The sequence below is a fragment of the Zalophus californianus genome, chromosome X (genome assembly GCF_009762305.2).
Source record: "Zalophus californianus isolate mZalCal1 chromosome X, mZalCal1.pri.v2, whole genome shotgun sequence".
NCBI lineage: Eukaryota > Metazoa > Chordata > Mammalia > Carnivora > Otariidae > Zalophus > Zalophus californianus.
The window spans coordinates 23,448,874-23,472,205 of NC_045612.1; positions in this window are offsets into that span (position 1 = coordinate 23,448,874).

A 23,332-nucleotide genomic window follows, 5' to 3' on the forward strand; every position below is an offset into this window, starting at 1 on the left:
GACTTTTCTGATTTGTTTAATGTATATTTTTCTGGGGTCGTTGTTAGCATTTTGTTCTCTTATTCATCTATTCTCCTCTGGACAAAATGACAAGACAGAAAAACTCACCTCAAAAAAAAAAAAAAACAAGAAGCAGTACCAACTGCCAGGGATCTAATCAATATGTATATTAGTAAGATGTTGGAACTAGAGTTCAGAATGACGATTATAAAGATACTAGTTGGGCTTGAAAAAAAGCATGGAAGATACTGGAGAATCCCTTTCTGGAGAAATAAAAGAACTAAAATCTAACCAAGTCAAAATCAAAAAGGCTATTAATGAGGTGCAATCGAAAATGGAGGCTCTCACTACTAGGATAAATGAGGCAGAAGGAGAATTAATGATATAGAAGACCAAATGATGGAGAATAAAAAGCGGAGAAAAAGAGAGATAAACTACTGGATCACGAGGGTAGAATTCGAGAGATAAGTGATACCATAAGATGAAACAATATTAGAATAATTGGGATCCCAGAGAAACAAGAGAGAGACGAGCAGAAGGTATATCAGAACAAATATAGCAGAGAACTTCTCTAATTTGGGAAAGGAAACGGGCATCAAAATCCAAGAGGCACAGAGAACGCCCCCCTCAAAATCAATAAAAACAGGTCAACACCCCGACATCTAATAGTAAAACTTACAAGTCTCAGAGACAAAGAGAAAATCCTGAAAGCAGCTCAGGATAAGAGGTCTATAACCTACAGTGGTAGAAACATTTGATTGGCAGCAGACCTATCCACAGAGACCTGGCAGTCCAGAAACGACTGGCTTGACATATTCAGAATACTAAATGAAAAAATATGCAGCCAAGAACACTATATCCAGCTAGACTGTCATTGAAAATAGGAGGGATAAAAAGCTTCCAGGACAAAACAAAACAAAACAAAACAAAACAAAACAAAACAAAACAAAAACAAAAACCTTTGCAAAAAAAAAAAAAAAAGAATTTGCAATCACCAAACTAGCCCTACAAGAAATACTGAAAGGGGTCCTCTAAGCAAAGAGAGAGCCTAAAAGTAACATAGGCCAGAAAGGAACAGAGACAATATACAGTAACATTCACCTTAAAGGCAATAAAATGGCACTAAATTCATATTTTTCAATAGTACACTGAATATAAATGAGCTAAATGCTCCAATCAAAAGACACAGGGTAACAGATTGGATAAAAAACAAACAAACAAACAAAAAAAAACCCATCGATATGCTGCCAGCAAGAGACTCATTTTAGACCCAAAGACAACTCCAAATCTAAAGTGAAGGGGTGCACTGGGAAGAGCAAGATGGCAGAGGAGTAGCAGACCTAAATTTCATCTGGTCCCAGGAATTCAGCTAGATAAGAATCAAACCATTCTGAACACCTAGGAACTCAACAGGAGATCGAAGAAAAAAATCGCAGCAACTCTGAACAGAAAAGCAACCACTTTCTGGAAGATAGGTCGTGCAGAGAAGTGAATCCGAGGCGATATTAGTGAAGATAGACGGTGGGGGAGGGGGCCTCCATCAGCCTCTACTGGCAAGTGATAGAGCAGCAGAGCACAAAATCATAAATTTTAGAAATCAGCTCTGCTGAGGGACGTTGCTCCAGTGACTAAGCGGGGGTGGAACCCTTGCTGGGATAGTGTGATCTCAGGAACCTTGGGGTCACAGAAAGACCAAGGGTGCCGAACTGTGGCAGAGCTCCCAGGTATTGGAGCAGGAAGCCGGCTGCAGAGACGGAGCCGAGGAGGGGGCTCTCAGCTCGGGGTTGCCATAAACCATGATCTCCGGCATAGTCGGGACACTACTCTTTGAGCAGGGACCCAAAAAGCAGTAGATCCAGGGAGACCCCCCCACTTCCTCCCCCCAGGAGGAGCAGTGTGGGAGCACAACACAGGAAGATGCTGGGTTTGGAGACTCCAAACAGGGTCCTGTGCCAGAGATAGAAACACTCGGTCACAGACCAGGTGAGCACGGAGTGCAGCTGGATACCAGGGACTGCTTTCCTCAGGGGGCTCAATGAGGAGTGGGGTCCTAGGTTTTTGGCTCCTATAGGGCAGATATTAGGAGGCCACCATTTTCACTTTCATCCTCCAAAGCTATATAAAAATCTTGCAGGGAACAAAAGCTACAGAGACCAAATCCAACCAGATTACTTAGCCTGGTCCCCAGCAAGGGTGGGGCAATTCCACCTCCAGCAAAGACATTTGAGAACCACTGTGACAGGCCCCTTCCCCCAGAAGATCAGCAAGAACAGCCAGCCAAGACCAAGTTTACCGAGAAAGGCAGAACTCCAGTGCTAGGGGAATACAGCACATAGAATGCATGGCTTTTTTCACCCTGATCCTTTAGTCTTTCAAAGTTAATTTTTTTAATTTTCTTTTTTTCAAATTTTTCTTTTTCCCTTTTTCAACCACCATCTTATCAATCCATTTTTAAAAAATCTTTTTTATTTTTCATTTTTAGAGTCATATTCTATCCCTTCATAGAAGTTAACCTTATTTTTGGTATGTACGTATATATATATATATATATATATAAGTTGTTCTCTCTTTAAAATTTTGGGATACAGTTTCTTCTAACAGACCAAAAAATATCCTAAATCTCTACCATATGGCTATGTTCTAGTCTCCTGCCTGATCACATTCTCTACCTCTTTTTCTTTTTTTTTACATCCTCTTCTTTCTTTTTTCAACCAACTTCTTATCTTATCAATTCCTTTTATAAAATCTTTTATAATTTTCATCTTTACACTCATATTCCATCCCTTCATCATACTTACCCTTATTTTTGTACATATATAAGTTTTTCTCTCTTTAAAACTTTGAAAGGCACTTTCTTCTAACAGATCAAAATACGCCCAAAATCTATGTGGCAGAGTTCTATGCACCAGCCTGATCATATTTGATCATATTCTGTTTGTTTTTATCTTTTTCTTTTTTTTCCTTTCTTTCCCTACCTTTTCCCCTGGTTTCAGGTATTTTCTGATTTGTTTAGTGTATATTTTTCTGGGGTCGTTATTACCCTGTTATCATTTTGTTCCCTCATTCATCTATTCTCCTCTGGACAAAATGACAAGACAGAAAAAAATCACTACAAAAAAAAAGAACAAGAGGTAGTAGCGACTGCCAGGGACCTAATCAATATGGACATTAGTAAGATGTCGGAACTAGAGTTCAGAATGACGATTTTAAAGATAATAGCTGGGCATGAAAAAAGGGTGGCAGATATTAGAGAAACTGTTTCTGGAGAAATGAAAGAACTAAAATCTAACCAAGTCAAAATCGAAAAGGCTATTAATGAGCTGCACTCAAAAATGGAGGATCTCGGGGCGCCTGGGTGGCTCAGTTGTTAAACGTCTGCCTTCGGCTCAGGTCATGATCCCAGGGTCCTGGGATCAAGCTCTGCATCAGGCTTCCTGCTCAGCAGGAAGCCTGCTTCTCCCTCTCCTTCTCCCCCTGCTTGTGTTCCCTCTCTTGCTGTGTCTCTCTCTGTCAAATAAATAGATAAAAGCTTTTAAAAAAAATGGAGGATCTCACTGCTAGGATAAATGAGGCAGAAGAGAGAATTAGTGATATAGAAGACCAAATGATGGAAAATAAAGAAGCTGAAAAAAAGAGAGATAAACAACTACTGGATCACGAGGGCAGAATTAGAGAGATAAGTGATACCATAAGACAAAACAATATTAGAATAATTGGGATCCCAGAAGAAGAAGAAAGAGAGAGGAGTAGAAGGTATATTGGAGTAAATTATAGCAGAGAACTTCCCTAATTTGGGGAAGGAAACAGGCATCAAAATCCAGGAGGCACAAAGAACCCCCCTCAAAATCAATAAAAATAGGTCAATACCCCAACATCTAATAGTAAAACTTACGAGTCTCAGAGACAAAGAGAAAATCTTGAAAACAGCTCGGGAGAAGAGATCTGTAACCAAAAATGGTAGGAACATTAGAATGGCAACAGACCTATCCACAGAGACCTGTTAGGCCAGAAAGGACTGGCATGATATATTCAGAGCACTAAATAAGAAAAATATGCAGCCAAGCATACTATATCCAGCTAGGCTGTCATTGAAAATAGAAGGAGAGATAAAAATCTTCCAGGACAAACAAAAACTAAAGGAATTTGCAAACACGAAACCAGTCCTACAAGAAATATTGAAAGGGGTCCTCTAAGCAAAGACAGAGCCTAAAAGCAACATAGACCAGAAAGGAACACAGACAATATACAGTAACAGTCATGTTACAGGCAATACAATGACACTAAATTCATATCTTTCAATAGTTACCCTGATTCTAAATTGGCTAAATGCCCCAATCTAAAGACACAGGGTATCAGATTGGATAAAAAAACAAGAACCATGGATATGCTGCCTGCACGAGACTCATTTTAGACCCAAAGTCACCCCCAGATTGAAAGTGAGGGGGTGGAGAACTATGTACTATGCTAAAGGACACCAAAAGAAAGCTGGGGTGGCAATCCTTATATCAGACAAATTAGATTTTAAGCCAAAAAAATATAATAAGAGATGAGGAAGGACACTATCTAACTTAAAGGGTCTATCCAACAAGAAGATCTAACAATTGTCAATATCTATGCCTCTAACATGAAGACACCCAATTATATAAGCCAATTAATAACAAAAGCAAAGAAATACATTGACAATTCAATAATAGTGAGGGATTTTAACACCCCCCTCACTGAAATGGACAGATCATCTAAGCAAAAGATCAACAAAGAAATAAAGACCTTAAATGACACACTGGACCGGATGGACTTCACAGATATATTCAGAACATTCCATCCCAAAGCAACAGAATACACATTCTTTAGTGCCCATGGAACATTCTCCAGAATAGATCACATCCTAGGTCACAAATCAGGTCTCAACTGGTACCAAAAGATTGGGATCATTCCCTGCATATTTTCAGGCCACAGTGCTTTGAAACTAGAACTCAATCACAAGAGGAAAGTCGGGAAGAACTCAAATACATGGAAGCTAAAGAACATCCTACTAAAGAATGAATGGGTCAACCAGGAAATTAAAGATGAATTACAATTTCATGGAAACAAATGAAAATGGAAACACAACTGTTCAGAATCTTTGGGATGCAGCAAAGGTTGTCCTAAGAGGAAAGTACATAGCAATACAAGCCTTTCTCATGAAACAAGAAAGGTCTTAAATATAGAAGCTAACCCTACACCTTAAAGAGCTGGAGAAATAACAGCAAATATAGCCTAAACCCAGCAGGAGAAGAACAATAATAAAGATCAGAGCAGAAATCAATGAAATAGAAACTAAAAGAACAGTAGAACAGATCAACGAAACTAGGAACTCTTTCTTTGAAGGAATTAACAAGATTGATAAGTCCCTGGCCAGACTTAATCAAAAAGAAAAGAGAAATAACCGAAATAACTAAAATCATGAATGAAAGAAGAGAGCTCACAACCAACACCAAGGAAATACAAACAATTATAAGAACATATTGTGAGCAACTATATGCCAGCAAATTAGATAATATGGAAGAAATGGATGCATCCTAGAGATGTATAAACTACCACACTGAACCAGGAAGAAATAGAAAACTGAACAGACCCAGAAGTAGTAAGGAAATTGAAGCAGTAATCAAAAATCTCCCAGCAAACAAGGGCCTAGGTCCAGAAGGATTCCCAGGGGAATTCTACCAAATATTTAAAGAAGAATTAATACGTATTCTTCTGAAACTGTTCCAAGAAATAGAATTGGAAGGAAAATTCCAAACTGATTTTATGAGGCCAGTGTTACCTTGATCCCAAAACCAGAGAAAAACCCCATCAAAAAGGAAAATTAGAGCCCAGTATCCCTGATGAACATGGATGCAAAAATTCTCACCAAAATACTAGCTAATAGGATCCAACAGAATATTAAAAAGTTTAGTCACCACCACGAAGTGGAATTTATTCCTGGACTGCAAGTGTGGTTAAACATCCACAAATCAATCAATGTGTGGCAATACATTAATAAAGGGAAGAACAAGAACTATATTATTCTCTCAATAGATGTAGAAAAAGCATTTGACAAAGTACAGCATTCTTTCTTGATTAAAACTCTTCAGAGTGTGGGAATAGAGGGTACATACTTCAATATCTTAAAAGCCATATGTGAAAAAGCAACAGCAAATATCATTCTCAATGAGGTAAAACTGAGAGCTTTCCCCCAAAGGTCAGGAACACTGCAGGTATGTCCACTGTCACCACTGCTATTTAACATAGTACTAGAAGTCCTAGCCTCAGCAACCAGATAACAAAAAGAAATAAAAAGCATCCAAATTGGTAAAGAAGAAGTCAAACTCTCACTCTTTACAGATAACATGATACTTTATGTGGAAAACATAAAAGACTCCACCCCAAAACTTCTAGAACTCATACAGGAATTCAGTAAAGTCACAGGATATAATATCAATCCATAGAACTCAGTGACATTTGTGTACACCAACAACAAGACAGAAGAAAGAGAAATTAAGGAGTTGATCCCATTTACAATTGCACGCAAAACCATAAGATACCTAGGAATAAATCTAACCAAAGAGGCAAAGGATCTGTACTTAGAAAACTATAAAATACTCATGAAAGAAATTGAGGAAGACACAAAGAAATGGGAAAACATTCCATGCTCATAGATTGGAAGAACAATTATTGTGAAAATGTCTATGCTACCTAGAGCAATCTACACATTTAATGTAATCCCTATCAAAAACCATCCACTCTTTTCAAAGAAATGGAACAAATAATCCTAAAATTTGTATGGAACCAGAAAAGACCCTGAATATCTAGAGGAATGTTGAAAAAGAAAAGCAAAGCTGGTGGCATCACAATTCCGGACTTCAAGCTCTATTACAAAGCTGTCATTATCAAGACAGTATGGTAGTGGCACAGAAACAGACACATAGATCAATGGAAGAGCATAGAGAGCCCAGAAATGGACCCTCAACTCTATGGTCAGCTAATCTTCGACAAAGCAAGAAAGAATGTCCAATGGAAAAAAGACAGTCTTTTCAACAAATGGTGCTGGGAAAATTGGACAGCCACATGCAGAAGAATGAAACTGGACCATTTCCTTACACCACACACAAAAATAGACTCCAAATCAATTAAAGACCTAAATGTGAGACAGGAATCCATCAGAATCCTTTAGGAGAACATAGGCAGCACCTCTCCGACCTCAACTGCAGCAACTTCTTCCTAGACACATCACCAAAGGCAAGGGAAGCAAGGGCAGAAATGAACAATTGGACTTCATCAAGATAAAAGGCTTTTGCACAGCAAAGGAAACAATCAAGAAAACCAAAAGACAACTGACAGAATGGGAGAAGATATTTGTAAATTACATATCAGATAAAGGGCTATTATCCAAAATCTATAAAGACTTATCAAACTCAACACCCAAAGAACAAATAATCCAATCAAGAAATGGGCAGAAGACATGAACAGACTTTTCTGCAAAGAAGACATATAAATGGCCAACAGACACATGAAAAAGTGTTCAACATCACTTGGCATCAGGGTAATACAAATCAAAACCTCAATAAGCTACCAGTTCACACCAGTCAAAATGGCTAAAATTAACACATCAGGAAACGGCAGATGTTGGCGAGGATTTGGAGAAATGGGACTCCTCCTACACTTTTGATGGGAATGCAAGCTGGTGCAGCCACTCTGGAAAACAGTATGGAGGTTCCTCAAAGTTTGAAAATAGAGTTACCTTTTGACCCAGCAATTGCACTACTGGGTATTTACCCCAAAGATACAAATGTAGTGATCCGAAGGGGCATGTGCACTCCAATGTTTATAGCAGCAATGTCCACAGAAGCAAATCTATGGAAAGTGCCAAGATGTCCATCTACCGATGAATGTGTAAAGAAGATGTGGTATATATACAATGGAATATTATGCAGCCATCAAAAAACACAAAATCTTCCCATTTGCAATTACATGGATTGAACTAGAGAGTATTATGCTAAGCGAAATAAGTCAGTCAGAGAAAGACATGTATCATATTATCTCACTGGTATGAAGTAGTTGAGAAACAAAATAGAGGATCATAGGGGAAGGGAGAAAAAAATGGAACAAGATGAAACCAGTGAGAGAGACAAACCATAAAAAACTCTTAATCTCAGGAAACAAACTGAGGGTTGCTGGAGTGGTGGGGGTTGGAAAGGATGGGGAGGCTGGGTGATGGACAGTGGGGAGGGTATGTGCTATGGTGAACACTGTGAATTGTGTAAGACTGATGAATCACAGACCTGTACCTCTGAAACAAATAATACATTATATGTTAAAAAAAAAGATTTATAGAGATAATGGCACAAGAAAGGATGGATGGCTAATAGATCTTGCAATTCAGACATTGACAAATGGAAATAACTATGAAACATCGGTCATTTGCATTCTGTTGTGTTTACTGGATAGAATTGTGATTATGAAAATAAAATTGTTGGATGAGGTGGGCAAGCAACTCAAAAGCCAGGGTCAAACATATGAATATTAAGTCATCCAGGATAATGTTCAAGCTTCTAAGACTTAGAGATATACTAAAGCCTTCAATAGGTGATAGTGTGGGAAAAGCCTGGGATGATTGGGTGGCATACGACATTTTATTACTGATGGAGGATATGAACAAAATGTTCAACACATTTGAAGAATTTTGAATTTTGTAATGAGGTGTGCATTCTTAGACATCTTGCTACATACAATTTGAGTATAATTTTTTGATACCTCACTCCTACAGTAATTTTCATCTCTGAGGATATCTGTGTATCATTTCAATCCTTATGTTCTTTTCATAAAGAGATGTCTAAAGTTAGAGCACAGAACCCATTTTAATGGAAGATGGTAAGAGCTCAACTTAATCTTTAAAAAATGCTATTGATTTTTTTTTTGTATGTCAGTTTCCTTGCCAATCTCAAATTGGTTATTGCTAAAGACATTAAAGGGCCCTGGCAGAAAAAGCACAGCACTGTGAGAAATAGGAAGAGACAAAGAAAGTGAAAGCAATTCTTAAAAACCACAGGGTCCTTTGATAGAACAAATTCAATGTGAGAAGCAAAATGATAATATCTCGCCCACCCCTTATTTTTAACAAGTCCCGTGATAAGTAACAGAAACCTTTGATATGTCAATTGATGGCAAATAAAACATTTTAAAATCTATTCTTTTATTTTGCAACAAAAAATAGTCCTGCTTTAGTCAAAAGGAAACTATGAAAAAATTGACCTCTGACAATATTCCCCTTTAGAGAGCAAAAACTAAAGTGACACAGAGAGAGAAACTGTGTGCATGTGTGTGTGTGTGTGTGTGTGTGTGTGTGTGTGTGTGCACGTGTGCAATAGACTGGTGAGAATGACTTGATAGGGCACAGGAAGAGTGATGATTACAAAAAGTAAAGTTTGGTTAGAACAGAAAAAAATTAAGAGAGAAAAAAAGAACAATGTTCAATACCTTGTGGTAAAATTTTTAGAATATTGCATGTCCTAGAGACAGACTAAAAATACAAGTTAAAAAAAATGGAGAGAGGCTGAATTTGAGTTACTAAAATGACCCCAGGCTTTGACTTAAAGGGTAGATATCTAGTTTGTTGAGAATTTATATGTTCCACTTTCACCACTTCTTCCCAGAATGCTATATTTTGAAAGGAAACATACAAATATGGATTTTCTTGTCTTTGATGAGGACAGATCTTTGTTAGCATCTTTATTTTATGTGTGTATTTCAGAAAAGTTTTCATTGTCAATCAATGTTTTACATCTGGGAAAGGATGATTTGGAAATGGCAAGTTAGTAATAATGCCTGAAAACAAAGGACAGAAGTAAGCTTCCTAGATAAAATATAGGATACCAAGTTAAATCTGAATTTCAGATAAACAACAAATATCATTGCATACAACATATTAATACTAAAATATTATTCCCTGTTTATCTGAAGTTCAAGTTTAACTGGGTGTCTTCTATTTTTATCTGTTAGGTCTGGCAAACCCAGCTATAAGATAAGATAAATGAGAGGATTGAATTGATTAGAAATATGAGAGGACAGCAATGATTTATAGCATGGAATGACCCCAAATGAAGAGAAGTAGCATGTGCTAACTAATTTTTATCCACTTAAACATCAGTTACAGTGGACAGAGACACATATTTAATAGTGTAATTTTACATTTATTCATGTCATTACATGATACATTTACTCTGGCAATGATACAGTTCATACAATCATATGGTTTGTTAATGACCTTAATGGCTATTTTTATAAAAAAATAATTCTATAATAAAGTTTAGTTTTGAGAGCCAAGATACTATGCCAGAACAAATAGAAGTTGGCAGCCTCTAATTACATCATATAATTTGGATGTTATTACAGAAATTTTTTTAACATTATCTGTTCTCTTTGCTAAATTTGATGCTGTTAATTGCCTCCAGTACTTTGCTGAAATACCTTGTATCTACGGCCAAACTTATTTTCTTCCCAGGTTGCTTTACTTAGGTAGTGCATCCTAAGATTGACAAATATGTACTTTACCAAAAAAAAAATGTTATTTTACCTTTATTTCAGTCTTCATATTTACTATTTTTTAAAGATTTTATTTATTTATTTGACAAAGAGAGACACAGTGAGAGAGGGAACACAAGCAGGGGGTGTGGGAGAGGGAAAAGCAGGCTTCCCGTGGAGCAGGGAGCCCAATGTGGAGCTCGATCCCAGGACCCTGAGATCATGACCTGAGCCGAAGGCAGATGCTTAATGACTGAGCCACCCACGTGCCCCATTTTTTTTCATATTTACTAATTAAACACTCACTGTAATAAAAAAAATCCCCACATACAATTCTTCTTAAAATGTTGATGTTGCATATATACCCAGACTTTCATTCTCTATTTTGAATTTATATTATTGAATTTCCCTGTTTTTTTTTTTTCTGATTGCATTTCTCAAACTTAAAATTATGAAGCAAAATTCTTATTTCATTAGGTATCTTTTTTAAATTTTTTTTTATTATTTCAAATCAACATAGGCTGTTATTGTCCCTCCTATGGAGGGATCTGTAATCAGATGTTTTACACTGATTTTACATGAGAAGAAAACATTAGATTTTGTAAGTGTAATTTTTCTGCCTATAGAAAGTCAAATGCCTTAGCCCTTTTCTCTCATAACAATATGTGGCTATAATAATTTGTGTTTTTATCCTAGTGCCAGAAGGCTAGATGTCCTGTAATATCCCCCATCTCAAGGTACCCCAGGCCTCTCACCTCACTAAAAATGCCCTCTTAGATAAATAGTGGAAGACTGTTATTGAATACCCATCCAGCTTCTGCTCTCAACTATGGAAAAATCATAAATTATAACCAATGAAAAAACATTTAAAAACCAAAATTCAGGAAACCTTTTTTTCTAGTTGGATCATCCTATAAAATACAAGCATTAGTCATTAAGTCATCGTGTAGGTTTCTGGGACTAGGACCTAAAATGTTATACTGATAAGTGTTTTTAGGCTAATGAATGCAGCACTTCTCAAACTGTAATGTTCTTAGGAATTACCTGAAAATCTTGTTAGATGGCAAAAAGTAATTTAGTGATCTGGGACAAAGCCTGAGATTCTAAATTTCTAACAATCTCCTGGGTGATGTTGCTGATTCACAGATCACACTTGGAGTAACAATGGTCTAAAACTGCTGTCCAACAGAAAAACAATTCAAGCCCATGCATAATTTTATAATTTTAAATTTTCTAGTGGTTATAATATAAAAGTAAAAACAAAACAGTTGTGATTAATATAATTAATATATTTCATTTAACCCAGGTAAATGGGTTAAATATTGTCAAAAATATCATTACATCATATAATCTATATAAAATATTAATAAGATATTTAAGCTTTATTTTACATTCTTATTAAATCTTCAAACTCTAGTGTGTATTTTACACTTATAGCATAATTAAATTCTGATTAGCCACATTTCCAGTGCCTAATAACCACTGTGGTTAGTAGCTACTGTATTGGATAGCATAGATCTAAACTATGCACAATAGGTGGCAATGTGTTATCTTCTTTAACAATGAAAGAGGCTTCCCACTTTCTAACATTTTGTTACACTGCTGGAAAGAAAGTCTTCCTTATGTACCAATTTGAAACACAGTCACTTTTTACCTTATTTTTAAAACATTTACTTTTTTTTTTTCAATTCTGCATGGAACTAGGATGCGACTTTTTGGTATCTTTCTCATTAAAAAAATCACTTCATGTACTTAGATAATAGTAATGCTAATTCTTAGTATATGTCAAAAACTTTTGGGGCACCTGGGTGGCTCAGTCGTTAAGCATCTGCATTTGGCTCAGGTCATGATACCAGGGTCCTGGGATTGAGCCCCACATCAGGATCCCTGCTCGTCAGGAAGCCCGCTTCTCCCTCTCCCACTCCCCCTGCTTGTGTTCCCTCTCTTGCTGTGTTTCTCTCTGTCAAATACATAAATAAAATCTTAAAAAAAAAACCTCATAAATGTCCTATATACATTAGCTAATTTAATCATCTCAATAACCCTTTGAAGTAAATACTACTTTTATCTCTCTCACTTTAGAGCTGCAGAAAGTGAGGAAAGGAGAAATAAATGATTTATTTGAAATCACATTCATATCAAGTGGCAGAACCAGTTTTTAAAACTTGATGATCTGTTTTCAGGGTTCTTGATTTTTTACTAGTACATTTTTCTTACTTATCTGGAGAGAATATTCAACTCATTTATTGAGGTACAACACTATTTGATAGGTAAATTCACATGTTGGGAAAATGATCCACCAAATAGACTTGAGGATTTTAATGCAACAAGTTGGACATTACATAGATAATGTATTTATCTACTATTCTTTATGTGGAGCCTGATTATATGTTTCTTTCATTTTCTTCCTAAAAGTTGATCATTGAAATTAAAATAAATTCCTGCCCAAGAACTCTGATTAAATATTTTCTACCTTTTCTTTTGCTTTGATTCACATTATAGTACACACAGTCCAGTTAATTAACTAGTGGTTAAAAATAAATCTATCTGGATCAAGATGGCAACATAGAACGTTTCTGGATTCATTCCTCCTCACAAGAAGACAAATTAGCAAATAATTGACAAGACATCATTGTGAAAATCCCACAATTCATGGGTGAGGCTGAAGTAACCCCCTGGACCACAGAGAATGAGAAGGAATGCATTGAAAGGGTAAGAGGAATGGATACATTCTGACCATATCATTGCTACCATAGTCAGAGACTGTGCAATAGTGAGAGGGACACTGGGGTTTATGGTTCCTCCAATAGGAAAAAAAGAAAGAGAGCACAAGGTAAACATCTAGCTCCCCCAGCATTGTGGTTCACTTCATGGAAGGACAATTCAAATCTCACCTCATGGGGAATGTGGGGAAAATCTGAGGACTTGACCACAGGAAATCAAGTTGTGATGGAGAACAGTGGCAGGGCTTATACAATCAATGCTTGGATCTTGGCAGATTAAGTTCCTCCTTGCAGTGGTGCTCAAGTAGAAATCAATAATTATTTTGTATGTAAATGGACTAAATGTCCCAATGAAAAGACATAAGGGGACAGAGTGGATAAAAAATCAAGATCCATCTGTATGCTGCCTATAAGAGACCCATATCAGAACTAAAGACACCTGCAGTTTGAAAGTGAGGGAATGGAGAAATATTTATCAAGCAAAGGGATGACAAAATAAATCCAGAGTACAAATAATTGTATCAGACAAAATAGAATTTATTTTTTTACTTAAATTCAATTAATTAACATAGAGTGTATTATTAGTTTCAGAGGTAGAGTTCAGTGATTCAACTGTATATAACACCTAGTGCTCATTCCACCACATTCCCTACTTAATGCCTGTCACCCAGTTACTCCATCTCCCTACCCCTCTCCCCTCTTGCAACCCTCAGTTTGTTTCCTATGATTAAGAGTCTCTTATAGTTTGTCTTCCTCTCTGATTTTGTCTTGTTATATTTTTCGATCCCTTCCCCTATGCGCCTCTGTTTTGTGTATTAAATTCCACATATGAGTGGAATCATATAACAATTGTCTTTCTCTGATTGACTTACTTCATGTAGCATAATACCCTCTAGTTCCATCTACATCATTGCAAATGGCAATATTTCATTTTTTGATGGCTGAGCAATATTCCATTTTATGTATATACGACATCTCCTTTACCTATTTACCTGTTGATGGACATCTGGGCTCTTTCCATAGTTCAGCTATTGTGGACATTGCTGCTATAAACATTGGGCTGCATTTGCCCCTTTGGATCACTACATTTGTATCTTTGCAGTATATACCTAGTAGTGCAATTGCTGTGTCATAGGGTAGCTCTATTTTTAACTTTTTGAGGAACCTCCATACTGTTTTCCATACTACCTTGCATTCCCACCAGAAGTGAATGGGTTTCCCTTTCTCTGTATCCTCACCAACATCTGTCATTTCCTGACTTATTAATTTTAACCATTCTGACAAGTGTGAGGTGGTTTCTCATTGTGGTTTTGATTTGTATTTCCCTGACACCAAGTAATGTTGAACATTTTTTTCACGTGTCTGTTGGCCATGTGCATGTCTTCTTTGGAGAAATGTCTATTCATGTGCTCTGCCCATTTCATGATTGGATTATTTGTTCTTTTGTTGTTGAGTTTGATAAGTCCTTTATAGATCTTGGATACTAGCCCTTTATCTGATAAGACATTTGCAAATATCTTCTCCCATTCCGTAGGTTGTCTTTTGGTTTTGTTGACTGTTTCCTTTGCTGTGCAAAAGGTTTTTATCTTGACACAGGCCCAATAGTTCATTTTTGCTTTTGTTTCCCTTGCCTTTGAAGATGTGTCTAACAAGAAGTTGCTGTGCCTAAGTTCAAAGAGGTTCCTGCCTGTGTTCTCCTCTAAAATTTTGATGGATTCCTTTCTCGCATTTAGGTCTTTCATCCTTTTGGAGTTTATTTTTGTGTATGGTGTAAGAAAATGGTCCAGTTTCATTCCTCTGCATGTGGCTGTCCAATTTTCCCAGCACCATTTGTTGAAGAGACTGTCTTTTTTCCATTGGATGTTCTTTCCTGTTTTATCAAAGATTAGTTGACTATAGAGTTAAGGGTCCATTTTGGGGTTCCCTATTTTGTCCCATTGATCTAGGTGTCTGTGTTTGTGCCAGTACCATGCTGTCTTGATGATTACAGCTTTGTAATATAGCTTGAAGCCAGGCATTGTGATGCCATCAGTTTTGCTTTACTTTTTCAACATTGCTTTGGCTATTCAGTGTCTTTTCTGGGTCCATACAAGTTTTAGGATGATTTGTTCCAGCTCTGTGAAAAATATTGATGGTGTTCTGATAGGAATTGCTTTGAATGTATAGATTGCTCTGGGTACCATAGACATTTTAACAATATTTAATCTTCCAATCCATGGGCATGGAATGTTTTTCCATTTCTTTGTCTTCCTCAATTTCTTTCACAAGTGTTTTATAGTTTTCAGGGCAGAGATCCTTTGCCTCTTTGGTTAGGTTTATTCCTAGGTATCTTATGGATTTTGGTGCAATTGTAAATGGGATTGATTCCTTAATTTCCCTTTATTCTGTCTCATTGTTAGTGTAGAGACACACAACTGATTTCTGTGTGTTAATTTTATATCCTGCCACTCTGCTGAATTCCTGTATGAGATTTAGCAATTTTGAGGTGGAGTCTTTTGGGTTTTCCACATAGACTATCATGTCATCTGCAAAGAGTGAGAGTTTGACTTATTTGCTGATTTGGATGGCTTTTATTTCTGTTTGTTGTCTGATTGCTGAGGCTAGAACTTCTCATATTATGTTGAACAACGGTGGTGAGACTGGACATCCCTGTCATGTTCCTGACCTTACAGGGAGAACTCTCAGTCTTTCCCCATTGAGAATGATATTTGCTGTGGGCTTTTATGATATTGAGGTATGTGCCCTCTATCCCTTCACTGTGGAGAGTTTTAATCAAAAAAGGATGCTGTACTCTGTCAAAGGTTTTTTTCTGCATCCATCGAAAGGATCATATGGTCCTTGTTCTTTCTTTTATTAATGTAGCATATCACATTGATTGATTTGTGGATGTTGAGCCACCTTGCAGCCCAGGAATTAATCCCACTTGGTCGTGGTGAATAATCTTTTTAATGTACTGTTGGATCCTATTGGCTAATATCTTGGTGAGAATTTTTGCATCCATGTTCATCAGAGATATTGGTCTGTAATTCTCCTTTTTAGTGAGTCTTTGTCTGGTGTTGGGAATTGAGGTGATGCTGGCCTCATAGAGTGAGTTTGGAAGTTTTCTTTTCATTTCTATTTTTTTTGAACCAGCTTTGGAAGAATAGGTATTAATTCTTCTTTAAATGTTTTGCAGAATTCCCCTGGGAAGCCATCTGGCCCTGGACTCTTGCTTGTTGGGAGATTTTTGATTACTGCTTCAATTTCCTTGCTGGTTATGGGTCTGTTCAGGTTTTCTATTTCTTCCTGTTTCAGTTTTGGTAGTTTATAAGTTTCTAGGAATGCATCCATTTCTTCCAGATTGCCTTATTTGATGGCATATAGTTGCTCAGAGTATATTCTTATAATTGTTTGTATTTCTTCAGTGTTGAATGTGATCTCTCCTCTTTCATTTATGACTTTATTTATTTGAGTCCTTTCTCTTTCCTTTTTGATAAGTCTGGCTAGGGAGTTATTGATCTTAGGAATTCTTTCAAAAAACCAGCTCCTAGTTTCATTGATCTGCTCTACTGTTCTTTTGGTTTCTATTTCATTGATTTCTGCTTTAGTCTTTATTATTCTCTTCTGCTGGGTTTAGGCTTTATTTGCTGTTCTTTCTCCAGTTCCTCTAGGTGTAAGGTTACATTATGAATTTGAGACTTTTCTTGTTTCTTGAGAAAGGCTTGTATTGCTATATACTTCCCTCTTAGGACTGCCTTTGCTGCATCCCAAAGTTCTGAACCATTGTGTTTTCAATTTCCTTTGTTTCCATGATTTTTTAATTCTTTAATTTCCAGTTTGATTCATTCATTCTTTAGTAAGATGCTCTTTAATCTCCATGCTTTTGTATCCTTTCGAAATTTCCTCTTGTGATTGAGTTCAAGTTTCAAAGCTCTGTGGTTTGAAAATATGCAGGGAATAATCCCACTCTTTTGGTACTGGTTGAGACCTGATTAGTGACCCAGTGTGTGGTCTATTCTGGAGACTGTTTCATGTGCATTAGAGAAGAATGTGTATTCTGTTGCTTTAGGATGGGGTACTCTGAATAGATCTGTGAAGTCCAACTGGTCCAGTGTGTCATTCAAAGCCCTTGTTTCCTTGTTGATCTTCTGCTTTATAATCTTTCCATTGTTGTGAGTACCCTACAATTACTGTATTGTTATCAATGTGTTTCCTTAATTTTGTTACTAATTGATTTATGTAATTGGCTGCTCCCATGTTAGTGGCATACATATTTTCAATTGTTAGATCTTCTTTTTGGATAGACCCTTTAATTTGACATAGTGTCCCTCTTCATCTCTTATTACAGTCTTTCATTTAAAATCTAGTTTGTCTGATAATAAGGATTGCTACCCCAGCTTTCAGTTGTTGTCCATTATCATGGTAAGTGGTTCTCCACCCCCCCCACTTTCAATCTGGAGGTGTTTTGGGGTCTAAAATGAGTCTCTTGTAGACAGCATATCGATGGGTCTTTTTTTTTTTAATCCAATCTGCTACTCTGTGTCTTTTGATCGGAACATTTAGTCCATTTACATTCAGAGTAGCTATTGAAAGATATGAATTAATACCATTGTATTACCTGTAATGTCACTGTTTTTGTATATTGTCTCTGTTCCATTATGGTCTATGTTACTTTTGACCTCTCTCTTCATTTAAAGGATCCCCTTTAATATTTACTGCAGAGTTTACTTAGTGATTAGACAAGCAGTGAAGGCAAATAAAACTACAATGTAGAAGGACAGAAATTTATGATATTACTTTATGATTTGTGCATATGGTTTTACTTTTTGGTCTGTTACTTCCTTTGTGCAATATGTATTAGGCTAACTGATTACTCTTCCACTCTAAGATCTTATGGTTATGATTATCATCTATATCCTGGTTAACAGAAATTTTAAGTATCTCTCAATATCATGCAAATATAGTGTAATGAATATTTGAGAGTGCAGGACTGAAGTCAGTCATCTGGTTACTTAATTGCTCAGATTCTTTTCAAAGTCTACTAGGATTTTTCTAATTTTATTTTCTTTAATCTGTGATGCAAGAAAAGGTAGCCTAACATAAGCCAAAATTTTACTGAGATCTTTCCATCTCTGTTCCAAGTCATGATGGACCCAAGTAAGAAGTTCATTCAGTATTGTCTGCTCATTAGGTATGTTCCCATGTCATCACTCACCAAGAGCTTTGAAATTTCACTGGCTGGTAATAATACCAATTCCTGGTTTCAAATTGCTTCCATGAATTTTTCCATAGTATAATTGTGAGCCACTTTATGCAAATCTGTACAACTTTGGGCATCAGCAAAAGAACAGTTTCTAAGATGGTTGTTGTATGGGTAAAGCGGTTTCATGAAAAACTTACAGCAAGCTTCCACAACCTGTGAAAGGTGAAGGAGGCAAGCTGTAGATAGTAGGCATTCAATATTATTTTCTTTTAATTCAAGGCAGCCTGTATGTGCATACTGAATCAAGAACCATAGTGAATTTAGTTTAACACTTCCATTTTTATTTCTTCTTGTTTTTCTTCCTTGACATCTTTAGTAAACATGGCAACAAAGTAATCTGGGACAGACAAGAGCACCAATTTATGAGCTGGATTTCTGCAATCACCACAACTAGAATTACATCACATAATTCTTTATGTCTCAAATAGTTTTCCCTCTTTTTAGATGTTTGCTCAGCGTGATTAAGGGCTTGGAAAAATTCATCTGATGAACATGGTTCTATAGTATGGCAGGATGATAATGTCTGACTACTATTGGAATTCCATCTGGGGCTCCAGAGGTAGCCGGGGGTCATGACAGTGCAGGGCAGCCAGGCATGTGGTAGGTGGGGCAGGTAGGGGATGGAGACCAGTGGGCCCAGGAGAGGGATGCTTGGCCCCAGTGGTGCCCCCAACCCCTTCCCAGCATCCTCACCCTGACACCAGCTGGCCCAGAGCCAGCCACTTCCCCTCTGTCAGGCTGCACCAGTCCGAGGGGTCATGAACTGGTTGGGCAGTTCTGGAGGGGGCAGCCAAAATAGGCTTTAAAACAAAATTTGTAAAAAGAGACAAAGAAAAACTATATAATGACAAAGGAATATCCAACAAAAAAATATAACAATTGCAAATATATATGCAGCCAACATGGAAGCACACAAATACATAAAACAGTCAATAACAAATATAAAAGAACTAACCAGTCATAATACAACAATAGTAGGGGACTTTAACACCACACTTACATTGATTCACAGATTATCTAGGAAACATTGGCTTTGAATGACATACTGAACTAGATGGATTTAACAGATACATTCAGAACATTTCATCTTAAAAGAGCAGAATACTCATTCTTTTCAAGTGCACACAGAACATTCCCCAGAATAGGTCATATCTTAAGCCACAAAGGCAGCCCCAACAAATTCAAGAAGATGTAAGTCATACCATGTATCTTTTTTGGCCATAATGCTATGAAACTAGAAATCAACCACAAGAAAAAAAATCTGGAAAGACCACAAATATATGGAAGTTAAATAATATGCTACTAAACAATGAATGTGTCAAGCAAGAAATCAAAGAAGAAATAAAAATGATATCTCAAATAAACAGCCTAACCTTATACTTAAAGTAGCTAGAAAAAGAACAAACAAAACCCAAATCCAGAAGAAGGAAGGAAATAATAATGATTAGCACAGAAATAAATGATATAGAAACTAAAGCAAAACAAAACTAACAAACAAAAACAAATAGAACAGATCAATGAAACCGGGAGCCGGTTCTTTGAAAAAAACAAAATTGATTAACCTCCAGCCAGCCTCACCCAAACAGAGGGAAAGAGAGAGAGAGAGAAAGTCCTCAAATAAATAAAATCACAAATGAAAGAGAAAAAAAAGAACAACCAACACCACAGAAATATAAAAAATCATAACAGTATATTATGAAATACTATATGCCAACAAATTAGACTCCCTAGAAGAAATGGATAAATTCCTAGAAACATATAACCTACCAAAACTGAACCAGAAAGAAATAGAAAATTTAAAAGACTAACTACCAGGAAGGAGTTTGAATCAGTAATCAAAAAACTCCCAACAAACAAAAGTCCAGGACCAGAAGACTCCACAGGTGAATTCTACCAAGCATTTGAAGAAGAGTTATTACTTAATTCTTCTCAAACTATACAACATACAAAAAGAAGGAAAAAATTCTGAATTCATTGTATGAGGCCACTATCACTCTGATACCAAAACCAAATAAAAATACCACAAAAAAGAGAACTACTGACCAATATCTCTGATGAACATAAATACAAAAATCTTCAACAAATACTAGGAAACCAAATCCAGCAATACATTAGAAAAGTCATTCACCACAATCAAATGGGATTTATTCATGGAATGCAAGTGTTGCTCAGTATTTACAAATCAATCCATGTGATACATCACCTCAATAAGAGAAAGGACAGAAACCATATAATAATTTCAATAAATGCAGAAAAACCATTTGACAAAGTACCACATCCATTCATGGTAAAAGCCCTCAACATTAGGTTTTGAGGGAACATACCTCAACATAATAAAGGCCATATGTCAAAAACCCACACTAAATATCATACTCAATGGGTAAAATCTGAAATCTTTCCCCCTAAAAACAGGAACAAGACAAGGATGTCCACCTTTACCACTTTTATTCAACACAGTATTGGAAGTCCTAGCCATAGCAATTAGACAACAAAAAGAAATAAAAGACATCCAAATTGGTAAGGAAGAAGTAAAACTTTCTCTATTTGCAGATGACAGGATACTCTATATAGAAAATCCAAAAAACTGCTAAAACTGATAAATTAATGCAGTAAAGTCACAGGATACAAAATCAGTGTAAAGAAATCTATTTCATTTCTATGCACCAATAATGAAGCAGCAGAAAGAGAAATTTTAAAAAATCCTATTTACAATTGCACTAAAAATAGTAAAATACCTAGGAATAAACCTAACCAAAGAGGTAAAACACCTGTACTCTGATAACTATAAAGCACTGATGAAAGAAATGAAGATAACATAAGGAATTGGAAAGGCATTCCATGTTCATGGATTGGAAGAACAAATATTGTTAAAATGTCTATACTACCTAGAGCAATCTACTGATTTAATGCATAAACAATTCTGAAATTTATATGGAACCACAAAAGCCTCCAAATAGCTAAAACAGTTTTGAAAAAGAAAAGCTAACCTGAAAGTATCACAATTCCAGACCTCAAGTTGTATTGCAAAGATATAGTTTTCAAAACAGGGTGGTACTGGCACAGAAATAGACACATAGATCACTGGGACATAATAGAAATCCCAGAAATAAACCCATGATTATGTGGTCAATTAAATTTCGACAGAGGAAGAAACAATAGTCTATGGGAAAAAGACAGTTTTTTCAACAAATTGTGTTGGGAAAACTGGTCAGCTACATGTGGAAGAATGGAACTGGACCACTTTCTTAGAGCATACACAAAAATAAACTCAAAATGGATTAAAGATCTAAATGTGAAACCTGAAACATAAAAATCCTAGAAGAGAGCTAAGACAGTAATGTCTCTGATATTGGCCATAGCAACATTTTCTAGATATGTCTCCTTAGACAAGGGAAATAGAAGCAAAAATAAACTATTGAGACTACATCAAAATAAAAAGCATCTGCACAATGAAGGAAATTGTCAACAATACCGAAAGGCAACCTACTAAATGGGAGAAGATATTTGCAAGTGACATATCTATTAAGAGTAAGTACCCCAAATATATTTTAAAAAACTTATGAAATTCAACACCCCCCAAAATCCAATTAAAAATGGGCTGAACACATAAACAGACATTTCTCCAAAGAATACATCTAGATGGTCAACAGAAACATTAAAAATGCTCAAAGTCATTCATCATCAGGGAAAGAGAAATCAAAACTATAATATCACCTCACACCTGTCAAAATGGCTCAAGTCAAAAACACAAGAAACAACAGGTGTTGGTGAGGATGTGGAGAAAAAGGAGCCCTCTTGCACTGTTGGTGGGAATGTAAACTGGTGCAGCCATTCTTAAAAACAGTGTGGAGGTTCCTCAAAAAGTTAAAAATCAAACTGCCCTCTTATTCAGTAATCACACTACTGGATATTTACCCAAAATATACAAAAACACCAATTTAAAGGGATATATGTCCCCTATGTTTATAGTTACATTATTTACAGTAAACAAATTATGGAATCAGCTCAACTGTCCATTGATAGATGAGTGGATAAAGAAGAGGAGGCATGTATGTGTGTGTGTGTGTGTGTGTGTATATATATATATATATATATATATATATATATATTTAACCTAGGCATAAAAAAGAATGAGATCTTGCCATTTGCAATGACATGGATGGAGCTAGAGAGTATAATGCTAAGTGAAATAAGTCAGTCAGAACAGCACAAATATGATATGATTTCACTCATATGTGGAATTTAAGAAACAAAGCAAATGAGCAAAGGAAGAAAAAGAGAGAGAGACAAACCAAGAAACAAAATCTTAACTATAGAGAACAATCTTTTGGTCATCAGAGGGGAGGTAGGTGAATGGATAGGTGAAATAGGTGATGGGGATTAAGTAGTGAGCTTGTGATGAGCACTGGGTGATGTACTGAATTGGCAGTGTGATGTACTGAATTACTGTGTTCTACACCTGAATCTAATATAACATTATACACAACTATACTGGAATTAAAATAAAATAAAATAAAATAAAATAAAATAATAAAATAAAATAAAATAAAAGGAGCATACCAAACTCATTTTATGAGGCTAGCATTACCCTGATTCCAAGGCTAAATAAAAGCCCTATAAGATTAAATCTACTGGCCAATATCCTTGATTAGTATGGATGCAAATATTCTCAAAAACTACTAGCAAACTGAATTCAACAGTACATTAAAAAGATTGTACACCATGATCAATTGGGATTCCTTTCTGGGATGCAAGAATGGTTCCATATACACAATGAAAAAAATGTGATACATCACATTAATAGAACAAAAGAAAAGAAAAAATCAGA